We start from the raw sequence: 12013 nt of genomic DNA on the forward strand, positions 1-12013 counted from the left end.
CCCCCTTTTTTAGCTGAGTCTGATAAGGGGCAGCATTGTGCATTTTTCATGTTAATGGTGCAGAGCGCACTAAAGAGTCAACAGCTTTTGACAACCAGTGCTGACCACTGAAAAAGCGGCCCATTAGCGATATTTAACGGGAAGGCCACAACTATTGCACCATGTCAAACAGTGGCATAAATCTAACTCCGAGCTGCGGGAAAAGTGTTCTCGTTTGCCAGATTCCATCTATATGGTACAACTGGGTACAGATGGTGAGGAAAATAAAAGCCGGTTTATTTTCTCATGCATCATTAATACAAGCAATGACCCAGAACTTGGCAGTGGTGTGCAGCGAGTCGGGGGTTGCCAGAACCACCGTCTTACTCAGCACTTCCACCTCAATCTCCCAGCATGATGACCACCTTACACATATTGAATCATGTTGTAATACAAAAACAGGCACTGTAAGCATGTACGGTTGACTTGACACCAAGGGCGCGGGAAGGGTGGTGCTGAGGGTGCTGCAGCACCCCCTGCTGAGGAGGGGTGGAATAAATGTCAAATTAATTTTACCACATTTCAAAGTCATTTTCTTTTGAAAATGACTTGATTGTGGCAGTCACTTAAGGTGTGGACAGGGGGAGAAAGTAAAACGTGTATTAATCTACTGCACCTAATGCAAGGAAAACGAAAAACATGTAAAACGCGTGCAGAGGGGCAATCACACCGAGACACATCAGGCGGCACCATCAGTCGGTATCAGGCGAGCCGGCCGCGGCACCGGCCAGCATGAGGCAGCTCACCTGTCAGATCCGGCAGACCTGACCGGGTGGGCGCGGTGCCGGATGATGCCGCGGCGGGCTCGCCTGATGCCGACTGATGGTGCCGCGGCATGTGCGGGTCAATACGGTAGTCTAGAAAACTAGTGATTTTTTTTTCTCGTGCGCCCCCAAGTAGATTGCGCCTTGGGCAGTTGCACTGCCCATAGCAGAAACCGTCCCTGCTGCTGAGTCTGCCAGCACAGCGGGATACTGCTGCAACTCTCTCTCACTTGTTTGCGCTGCGCTCGCACAGCTGGTTGTCTGTCACTGAAAGTTTAGCCTCCAAATCAGTGGTGTAGTCTACGTGATACGCAGGTATACGGCGTATACCCACTAGAAAAGGTCCCGCATTTCCGTATAACCACTTAAAAATGCGCAAAGATACGTATGAGTATGTTTTTTTGACATAACGTTCACTTTCTCCTTCATAAAGTCGCCTTCTCTGTGTTACGAAGCGCCTCTTTTTGACCATTTTTCGGGGGACACTACAGCTGGAGCTAACGTTAACGTTTCAGAAAGGGAGCCTGTGTGTGTGTGCGCGCGCAGGTGCACCCCCCTCCCCACCCACCCACCCCATACGCAGCACCCCCTGGCAAAAAGTAGTTCCCGCGCGCATGCTTGACACCTCAAGCACCGTTTGTAATGACAGCATGGCTTATAAAACGGCTCAATAACATTTTTGTCCTTACGAGCCTGTGACAAGATTGACTGATGCAGGAGAGAGAATGAGGGCTGCAAGGATGCTGTCACGCTTCCTTTTGTTTACTAGAGCCAATAACGCCGGAGAAAAAGGCTTCCATTCAAGCCATTCACAAGATAAAGCAGATTAATGTCTGTCAGCATGTTAGCTTAATCACTGGAAGCTCATCAGTCAAGCTGACAAATAGCCTTGGACTGCTGCTTCAGACAGACAGCATCTTCTGAAGTGCTCGCTCCTCCACAGCTACATAAATTCTGCCCAGTGATCCACCGCTCTCATCAGGAATACATAACGCAACTTCATTGGGGGACCCATCCATCACCGAGCTCTCACATGCACAATTATTTTGCTCACAGTCAAAGTCCAACTCCTACACTTCAGTGCAGCCGGATAGCATCTCCACTACTGATCATTTACTCTGAAGCCGGAGCCTGCTGTCACACAGATGGAAGCACACAAAGCAGCTCGCAGAGAAAGCAGTCTATGAAACATTTATGAAACAAAGGGTTGGTGGTGACAGGCTTGATGCTAAAGACGGCGTGTTTAAACCTGACGTGTTTTGATAGGCTGCTGAATAGCCTAGGACATTACTTTTGAATAGAGACACAAAATAAAAAGAGCATCTGACACTCAGCATCTCTGTCTTGTTGATGTGGATGCAAGCACCATCTGCATTCCAGTGAGATACTGTACGTTCCCTAGCGTGAATTAAGGATGTAGAGGATCGTATCTGATAAAGCATTGGAGGATAACATTGTGACTATGGATATGTCAAACTCATTAAAGCTGAATTTAAAAATTTAACCCAAAATTGCCAAAGTACAAAACAGGCTTCATGCATTCAAGTACAATTTGAAATAGGAAGTTATTTTAGCCACCAAAGTTATGAAAGTAAATTGTTGCACAATTCTTAAATTTTCAAGCAGGTTGTAAATGAGGCTGGGCAATATGTCGATATTATATCAGCAATATTGCGTTATGAGACAAGATATTGTCTGGGAATACTGTGATGTAGCATATGTGTCATTTTTTTCTGCATTATAGTAAAGGGATGCAATTTTCTGAACTTATTAGATTGATCTAGCTGTTCTATGATTTGCATTTACCTGTGTGGTTATCATATCTACATTACAAATGATTTATCAAAAATCTCATATGTACGAGTGTCTTAGGAAAGCACCAATAGTCGTACCTACAATATTGTCAGAATTTCATTATCATAGTATTCATGATATTTATGTTCATATTGCCTAGTCCTAGTTTTAAACCATTTTTCACACAATCTGTGTGAGCTTCAGATACAGTAGCAGTCCAGTGACAAAGATGACATCGTTCTTGAAAGACAGCAAGCTGACACTGTGATGACTGATTGTCGCCTGCTTCCACACGGGTTTGGAACCTGATGGTCTGTTTGCCCTGCAGGAGTCTGCCAAGTTGCACATACAGCCGTCCCTGATGCACACTGGAGCACTAACTGGCTTGTTAAAATACAAGACCCCTGAAAAAAGAGGTCAAATGCTTCATTTGAGAAACACAGAGTGGAGCTTCAGGCTCTCATACTGGGAAAGGACACGTCTCCCATAGAAACACAGCACAGTGTCTGGGGTCAGGGCCGGGCCAGGATGTGCTCGTCCTCTGGGAAGCGAGGGCATCCCATGTTTCTGAAGAACTGAGCAGAGGTATTGTAACGAGAGGAGACCCAGTTGGCAACCAAATGTACTGTTCCTACCCCTGCTCTGTCTGGTGCTAAATGTCCCAGGTCAGTCTGCATTCACTGAGATGCCAAATTAGGGGACGTGCAACTATGAAATTTGGCAGCAGGCTTCAGGATAATAGGATATAGCACAATGTGATTTTGATTTCTAATAAATTAGGATGAACTGCAGCACAACCTGGGCCAAATCAATATATTAGGCTATTTTCAAACAATACAACCTATTTGTCCAAAATTATGAATAGGAAGAAATGCACCATTTACTTTTGAAAATGAGACCATGTGAATAAACAGAGTGCCACCATGTTAAATCTGAGAGGCTAAATGAAGAACGGCAGAACAATCCACTTGAAAGTCTTCATTTGGACCCCAAGTGTCTCAGCTAATAAAGGACACTCCACTGCACAAAATTCACTGTGTATGCTTTACAAATTGCACAAAGACAATCCTCGAGCAACATGGGAACAAGGCGGTCAAATAAAACCAGCTAATTCCCAGATGAAATTACGCCTCACACAGAGCGCCTCCTTCCACAAAAAAAAAAAAGAAAAAAAAAAGAAAAACAACAGCTTTGAAGAAAACACTCGTTTCATCATCTGAACTCCCATTAATCCCGTTGGTGGTACGGCATTTGCAGAAACTGAGGAAGCATTTGATGGGTGTCATAGTCTAATGACCAACGGCGGTGAATCTAAAAAGACCAACAGCACCACGCATGTAGGGATGTGAGCTGTCCCATTCCTCCACTTTTCAATATGAAGTGGCCTAAAAAAGGCGATTTAAATTGAATTCCCTCGGATTCCCTCTGCCATTTCAATTGAATTCCCTTCCCTTGAGAAATATCCAATAAAGATTGCAATAACAAAGGCATTCTCGCTCTGTCTGTGTTGCCATAATTAAGAGTCTATTGTTTGATGCCTTACTAAGAGAACCATTATAACTGGAATCTCTAATGAAAACTTGCACAGATAGAAAAGTTGCCCCCAGTGCTGCGATGCCACCTGTGATCACATCTACATGGAATACAAGTCCAGCTGAAAAACACTGACATCTTGCTTTTTCATAATTAATAAAGTCATAACTTATAGATGACATTCATTCATAGCTCTGCCGTCTCTGAATGGCTAAGCATTTTTTTTCCCTCGGTGTTGCAGACAATTACAAAGCACTGCCTCCCATGCAAACGTTGGATAATGTGTGGCAGGCACCGAGTGTGATTCATTGTTTATTTACTTTAGGGTCTTTTAAATGAGCACTTCATCAACACTCTACAAAGACTAAAGTGATGCCAGATTTAAATTAAGCACGATAAGCCAGAAATATCATTTAACTTTTCTCTCCGACAACGCAATTTATCAAACAGCTCAACTCGCTTGGTGGAGTTTAGTGGTGGGAGAGATGAAATAAGCCATAGCAAAACAGAGTGCCTGCTGGAGGACACGCACACTACACCCAGTCGTGGCATTTAAATCATTCTAATCATCCATCCCACTCACTGTATAATAATATATTGCACAGAGAAAAAGATTCCTCACCACAGTTACGACGCCCACAGTGTTCCTCCCCACACAGACTCAATGTTAACTAGTAAGCAAACAGCGAGATGCTCTGACATGGCATACACAGGGGGTACCACATGTCTAGCCATGTCATCTAAACATTAAGCCTGCATCACGATGAAACCTGCTCCTTAAATCTGCCAGGTATCTCCCCCTGAAGAAGTCTGCAGAAATGCATTTTCCCACAAACTCTGCTGGGGCAGCATTTTCAACCTGCTTACCTGCTCTAGCTGAGATTAAAGTCACTATTTTGTCTGAAATACCCTTATGACTAATGTGCTGGCAAGCAACTCTGGTACGGTTAATTGAAAGCTTAAGTTATTAAAAACCCCTATTATTCTGCACATGAAGGTACTCAACCTGAGAGTAGGGCAAATGGAGGAGGGAGGAATATTACTGTCAGGGGTGTGATGCACCCGGAGGGCACGTCTCAGCCATGAACCAAGACTCATCACCACCTCTCTCTCTCTCTCTCTCTCTCTCTCTCACACACACACACACACACACACACACACACACACTTTTCAGCAGGGATCATCAGCAAATCTGTACAGTGCAACACCAAGCTCATATCTCTTAGATGTGCATCTTAAACCCACGCACACTTCCTCTGAGCGATCTCTGAGTTGCGATAAGTCTGGAAGTCCATTAAGACCGGTGTGCCATGAACTCTGTGTAATTAACAGGTGATGAGACTGCCAGCTGGGTCAGCCAGGGCCCGGCAGGATCAGGGGCAAGCTGGCCTTTGTAACACAGAATAAATGATCTACAAAGAAAGCCAAAACTATGAGGTGCATGCATGTTTTATGTATAACTCCATGTGCCACCTCCCTGTAACCCCACTTGCAGGGAATCCAGCACTAAGGCATGAATTTCACCTGAATCAGAATCAAAGGCATTAGAATCATAATGCTCTGTGTTGTGCACAGTGATCCGCTGTGCCAGTGTGGGCAGTCAGTGCCTAATTGCCTCCCAGCAGTCTGTGCTCTATTTGGCGTCTCAGGTAGGACAAAAGAGGGGAGAGGACCACACTCCGTCCGTCCTGAGCCCCGTTCCTGGCTCCTATTGGTCAGCTATTGTTTTGAAGAAATCCTTTTGTTTTGGCTCCCAGGGTTTGTAAGCACGAACGCCCTGAATGGAAGCCAACTATTCACGCACAAACGGCGAGGAAATGTGACAGAAAATCCACACTTTGTGAAAATTGTGAGTCGGAATAGAAGCCTTATAAGAAAAAAGCTCAGTTATAGAGCTGGTGGCAACGTGATACTGGTAGTGATTATATTATATTAATTTCCACTCCATGTTTCACAGCAGGCGAGTGTGCACGGTGCTGCTGCTACTCCTGCGGCAGCTTTTCTACCACTTTAATCCGAGGAAAACTGACTCAACTCTTGAGTTACATTAGAATACATAGAAACCCATTCATTCTATACGGGCAGCGGGAGCCTCTCCCCTGAAAGGAGCCCGTTATATTGGCGCTGTCTCCGGTTTAATACAGAATACACACACACACACACACACACACACACACACACACACACACACACACACACACACACACACACACAGAGTGAAAATCAGTCCAAGTTTGCAATTTCTGCACAAAGCGCTCACTTGAATGTTAAAGAAAGACACAATTTATCACGGATTATACACAACACTGCTTTTTTTTTTTTTTTTTTTTTTTTTTTTTTAAAGCAGCGCCTGCAAGGACTTCAAAATGACAGCGGAAATAAGAGATGGAAGGTGCAACTTTCGATTTTGCTATTCAAAGAGAATGTAGTTAAAGTATTGCAGTCATCGAGGCTTAAACAGCATGCAAGCGAACAGTCCTGTGGCAGATGAGCTTACCATGAGTTTCTTGTTGAAGTCCGCGGCTCTATACGACCACCCGTATCAAACAACTTCTGAGCGCCGGCGCGTATATTTCCATATCGTTTCGCAGAGAAGGAATAAAATGGCATTTATGAGCCCTTATAGTTATGTTTCATTTGGCACACAAGTTATAGAGTCGGTGTTGTGACAGCCTGCCCTGGTCTCTTTCTCTCTCTCTCTCTCTCTCTCTCTCTCTCTCTCTTCCCCCCCTCTCTCTCTCATTCTCAAGATCCCGAGTGTGAGAGCTGTGAATCAGCGTCTCTCTCTCTCTCTCTCTCTCTCTCTCTCTCTCTCTCTCTCTCAGTTGTAAAGGGGGTTGAGGAGGAGAGGACGGGGGTCAGCAGGGGGGATGGGGCAGGGACATCTTCCTTTACAAATAGCTATAGCATAGTATGGTATATATAGCAGTGGAGTTTAGCATACTATAGTACTGTATAGTAGGCTATAGTGTAGTGTAGTAGCCTATTGAATACAGTATAAATACCCCAAATTATTTACTGGGAAATTATAAATAAATAAAAATACCATAGAAAAGCAAAAGTCATTTTAAACTGGTAATTGCGTGAGACACATTATTATTATAATTACTACTAGTAGTAATAGTAGTAGCAGTATTAATATCAATCATAATAATAATTCTCTATAGGAGCGTAATGATGCCATGGGAAATAAAGAATAAATACCATATAGTGCAAAAGGTTGTTATAATCTCACTGTTAAGCATGACACACACATTGTTGGTCCCTATAGGACAATCACAGGATTATTATTGAATTTTTTTTTTTGTTTTTTTTTGGTGTGTTCTGGTTGAAGGGGTCTGTGATTGGGGGAGGGGCCTGGTCTACCAGCACAGCTGCTCTCTCACTGGCAGCCTACTCAGCCCATTATGGCAAATAAGATTTATACCGTATCACGGCACATTATATGTTGTGCTGTGTGTTTTGAGGCTGCGGTGAGTCTGTGGTGTCTGCTACAAGAGTTCCAGTGCAGGCAGTTTAGACTGTAACAAGGTATTTCTTTCCAGACAAAATAATATGATGGGGGTAAAACTATATAACACTGCGGCGTGTGAGCATGTAATTTCTGATGGAATGCACAGTAAATGTTAGCTTTCACAGGAGTGGCAAAGGATCTGACCTTTAACCTTGTCGAGGCCAGCTGTCACACACGTCAGACTGTGTGCTGAGTGTGTGTATGTGTGTGTGTGTGTGTGTGTGTGTGTGTGTGTGTGTGATGAGGGTTGACATTATTGTTTCAGTAGCAGTTGTCTCCAGCTGTACACAACTCTTGTTTGAGGCACCCCAGCAGCGAGATGTACACACACAAGACACAGGGGGTGATGATTCATTATGGCTGCCGATTGGTCGATTGGCCAACAACAGGAATTAAAGCTTGAACCCAGAATAAAGCTGCATGTGGCTGCCGTTGTGTCTGTGTGAAGCTCCGCCGAGAGCAGACTCATCTGAAAAATATGTTGACTGATATCACGTTTCAGTGATTTTCTATAGCCTCCGCAGTTCAGACAGCGCTGTCATCATCAAGTTACTCAGCGGTGAAGGTCTTCATCAGCCATTTTTTGGCAAGACGATCATCACTATCATCATCATCATCACCATCATCATTCTCATCATCGTAATGACCAGCATTAAGCCATCAGTCTCTGTTTTCCGCATGCTGCTCATTGCCAGCATGCCCTTTCAGTCCAAGCGATAAACAGCTGGCTGGAGGGTAGTTATAGATTTCTGACAGTTTCATCTTCCTGCTCATGTTCTGTATTATTGTGTCCACCTACTGTATTATTATCAAATCAGCTGGTAACACAGTTTGTACATTCCTCATCAGCATCAACAGAAAAGATGATGGTAATGATGATGATGATGATGATGATTTTGTGATGGCTGGCCGTGGTCTCTTATAGCAAGTCATCCAGTGAATATGAGTCACCCTGCCTGCAGTCTGCCTCATGTCTGCAGACAGACATGCCTCACAGCAACAGCCTGTCTCAGCCTCAGTCTCTATTAAAGCTCGGTTCAAACTAGTCAGAAGGAAACCACTGTGAAAAAGTAACCGGCGTGTTCATTTTATCTCGCTGAGCTGTGCTGCGCTCAAAGTTTGAAGAAACTGTCTATTGCATTCATTGCAGAAACCCAAGTGTGATGCAATTTGCCTCTATTTTCGTGTATTAGGAAGGTGGCAGAGAAAAATGTGAGTTCATATTTGAATTTTCATATGCATCAGACCTCTTGCATTGGTAGGTTTTGTCGCCTTACTGCCAAATGGACCAAAACCACAGGTGATCTGTGTATTTAATAACTGCTTTTTTCGTCACATGCATGCAAATATTAGTTTCTCAAAGTGGCATGACAAAGATAGAATTGCTGATGTTTTGGAAAGTTTTACTATATTTAGCTTGGGATGATTACTTCCTTTATTTCCTTCTTGGATAACCATTGTTTTGGTGTCCTTGTATGGTACATTACTGATAGCCAGCAAATAAAATTCAGTTTAGTCTTTCTTCACATTATTGGATTTTTTAGAGGTTCCAAATTTGATCAAAGAGCCTCAAATAATTTTATCAAGTCCCTCAGCACAGCTCCTCCCGGCCATGAGGCTTTCACATCTCCTTGAAAATGGAACTAAAGAAATAAAGAGCGAAAATTAAAAGCCCTTTATATATTTTGCTAAGCCTGTCTGACCTTTATTTATGAATAGAGTTATCTTATGTCAGATTGAGGTCCTGTAATGAGCTCATTTGCATTCAAAATGACCTGTAATTTTCCAGGCTTTGCCTGTCCTTTGCCTGGATCAGGCAAAGGAAACTGTCTTCATCCCAACCCAAATTGTGAAAAATAAACTAACAGTCACAAAAAAACAGCCTCCAGTCCTCCATTAAGGTTCCAATCCTGTAGAGTTTTTTTTTATGTTTTTTTTTTTTTTTTATTAACGGCCAGGCACTGTCAGCTCTGCTGCATTAGACAGTTTCTATGATTTTTGTCCTCCTCGAAAGGAAAGAGTTTAAGTGTTGCAGAGGACTCAGCGGGGAAGGCAAGGACATAATTCTATGAGATTTGAAATAATAGCTGTTAAACATGCTTTTTAGCAACAGGAGGTGGAAAAGTTGTCTGACAAAAATCATCTTAGAAGTTCCTGGGAGGGAGAGGGAAGGCTTACCTTGTGCTGGAAGGTTACACCTTTTCCAGTGAATACTTTCCCAGTGTGTTTGATCATGCAAAGTGGATGAAATGCATTTATTCTGTCTTTTGTTGCTAAGTGTGGTGCGTCCCAGGAGCCCCGGCAGCTGATGCCACGGTGGTTTCCAGCAGGGGTGTATTTCCTCATCTCATTCATTCCATGTTGTGAATGTCAAGGCAGAACTGCGTTTCGATCATGACCCTAATCATATTTGTATGAGCCATTCTACTCCTATATCATGGCTGAAAAAAGACTGTGGAATGCACTAGAAGATTTTAAAAAGGCTTTTTTAAAATTCACCCTTACACCTGCACCTCATGGCGCAGATCTGCAGCTGATGACATTTAACCAAATGTGTTTTGCTGCCTGGTGAGAATCTGCTTAGAGTGCAATAATAATGATATGTAACACTTTTCTTATATAAACATACATCTATAGTTATATAATAGGGTCATATAATGTTATAAAACAACGGTGTTGTTAGTGTTAATATAATGTAGCCAGATGACATGTTAAAGAGATGTCATGTGATGAGATACATATTTCGCATTGGAGGGCAAGGAGCAAAGTAAACACTTCACTACTAATCAGTTATGATGCTAATGTTGGACAACAGCTTTGTTGGGTTAAAACACTGTATCCAAAATGTCAAAAGGAACTATGAAAACCAGAGCATCAAGTGAAAAAAAAAATTATTAAAAAAAAAAAAAAAAACCTTTTAATGCTGTGGTGCTGAGTATAAGGCCCTGTAATTATCTTGAAGAGGAAATCAAAATATACTCAGTATAAGACATTTGATGTGTGAGACAGGTTGGACAACCAAAATGTCAACAAAATAAAGGTGCAGAAGTTAATTTTGTGAGTATTTTGATTTGCTATGAAAACCCGCCTTGTTATTAGCTGGACAACCATTAATTTTGGAGGCTGATCTAATTGGTTCTGAAAAGGTTTCACACAACCAAGGGTAAAATTTTCCCAACCCGCAGAGGAGCACGTGACCCCTCAGCTGAAATTAAGACATGAAAATCATCCAAATTGGAGTTCTGAGGTTTTCACCTGACAGCAGTGATATTCCTAACTCTAGCGGAAGAGACGTGAGATTACACAGATGGCAAAGTAACTCATGATTATTTCAAGTCCAGTTTGATATGGACGAACATCATGTGAATAAATAATGCGAAAACCCCTATGGCTTGACACAGAGCAAGGCTAAATTTACCACCATCAGTGTCATCCTGGTGAATTGGATGTTTCCTTTAGCATGCAGCGTATCTGGGGACCTCTGTGAGTTCAGATGATGAAATCTGATGTATGTCCTCTGCCCAGATCAAAAGGAAAATGTTATTCTACATGTTAATAAGGCGTAATCTCTCTAAATATTGCATAAGCTATTCTACTCAACAGTCAAAAGGAGATGTCAGTACCTAACTCCATGGAGAAGAGTGCCGCCTCAGCAGTTCAGCATGGCGCAACTTTCTATCGGAGCTGCCATTCCCCATCGGCTTTGTCATACCTCTTGGAGCTTTAGGGGACTGCTCATTTCAAATGAGTGGATGAAAGGAAAATTGAATATTTCTGTTGCAATAGTTGGTTGAATCAATACGCTGCATCGCGCATTGACAGCACTTCTGAGCCGTGCTCAAAGACTACTTGGGGGAGAGAGGTTGGGTGAGAGGGGGCAGAATAATTCTCCATGAAATCCAGATTTGATTTATGAGGTCCTGCTAGCATTTGTAGCTGCTGCTTGTGGAAATGTCTGATTTTTCTGTGGAGGTCCTGTCTGTGGAGAGAGCCGGAGGAGGCCCGTCCAGCAGCACCAGACAGGACGCCACACATGAGTTTACCTGGCAGGGTCAACAACCATTTTCCCATAACCACAGTGCACATACACACAATTACTGCACACACACAAACACGTGTACATACTCATTGCGGTTTTGCACTCGTGCAAAACAAACAATATAATGCAGCACAACATAATGCAAGCACACACACACACACTCAAACAAACATTTTCAAACTGCAGCACATAAGCATTACCTCTTTTCTTGCTCTCAATGCCTCTTTAACATACACCACACATATGCGTGTGCACCGACCACCGACCCACACACACACACACACACACACACACACACATGGACACAGACACTTTAAGCTTTTATAAAAA

General features: G+C 43.0%; 1 protein-coding gene across 1 annotated transcript in view; it reads right to left on the bottom strand.

The window, feature by feature from the left end:
* The window catches only part of chst15 (carbohydrate sulfotransferase 15), a 32905-nt gene extending 26011 nt beyond the window's left edge, over nucleotides 1-6894 (bottom strand). Inside the window, exon 1 of the mRNA XM_030078519.1 lies at nucleotides 6628-6894. The gene's annotated coding sequence lies outside the window, so the exon portion shown is untranslated. The remainder of the gene's footprint in view (nucleotides 1-6627) is intronic.
* Between the last annotated feature and the right edge of the window lie 5119 nt (nucleotides 6895-12013).

This window comes from Myripristis murdjan, chromosome 19 (genome assembly GCF_902150065.1).
Source record: "Myripristis murdjan chromosome 19, fMyrMur1.1, whole genome shotgun sequence".
In the NCBI taxonomy this organism is placed as follows: Eukaryota; Metazoa; Chordata; class Actinopteri; order Holocentriformes; family Holocentridae; genus Myripristis; species Myripristis murdjan.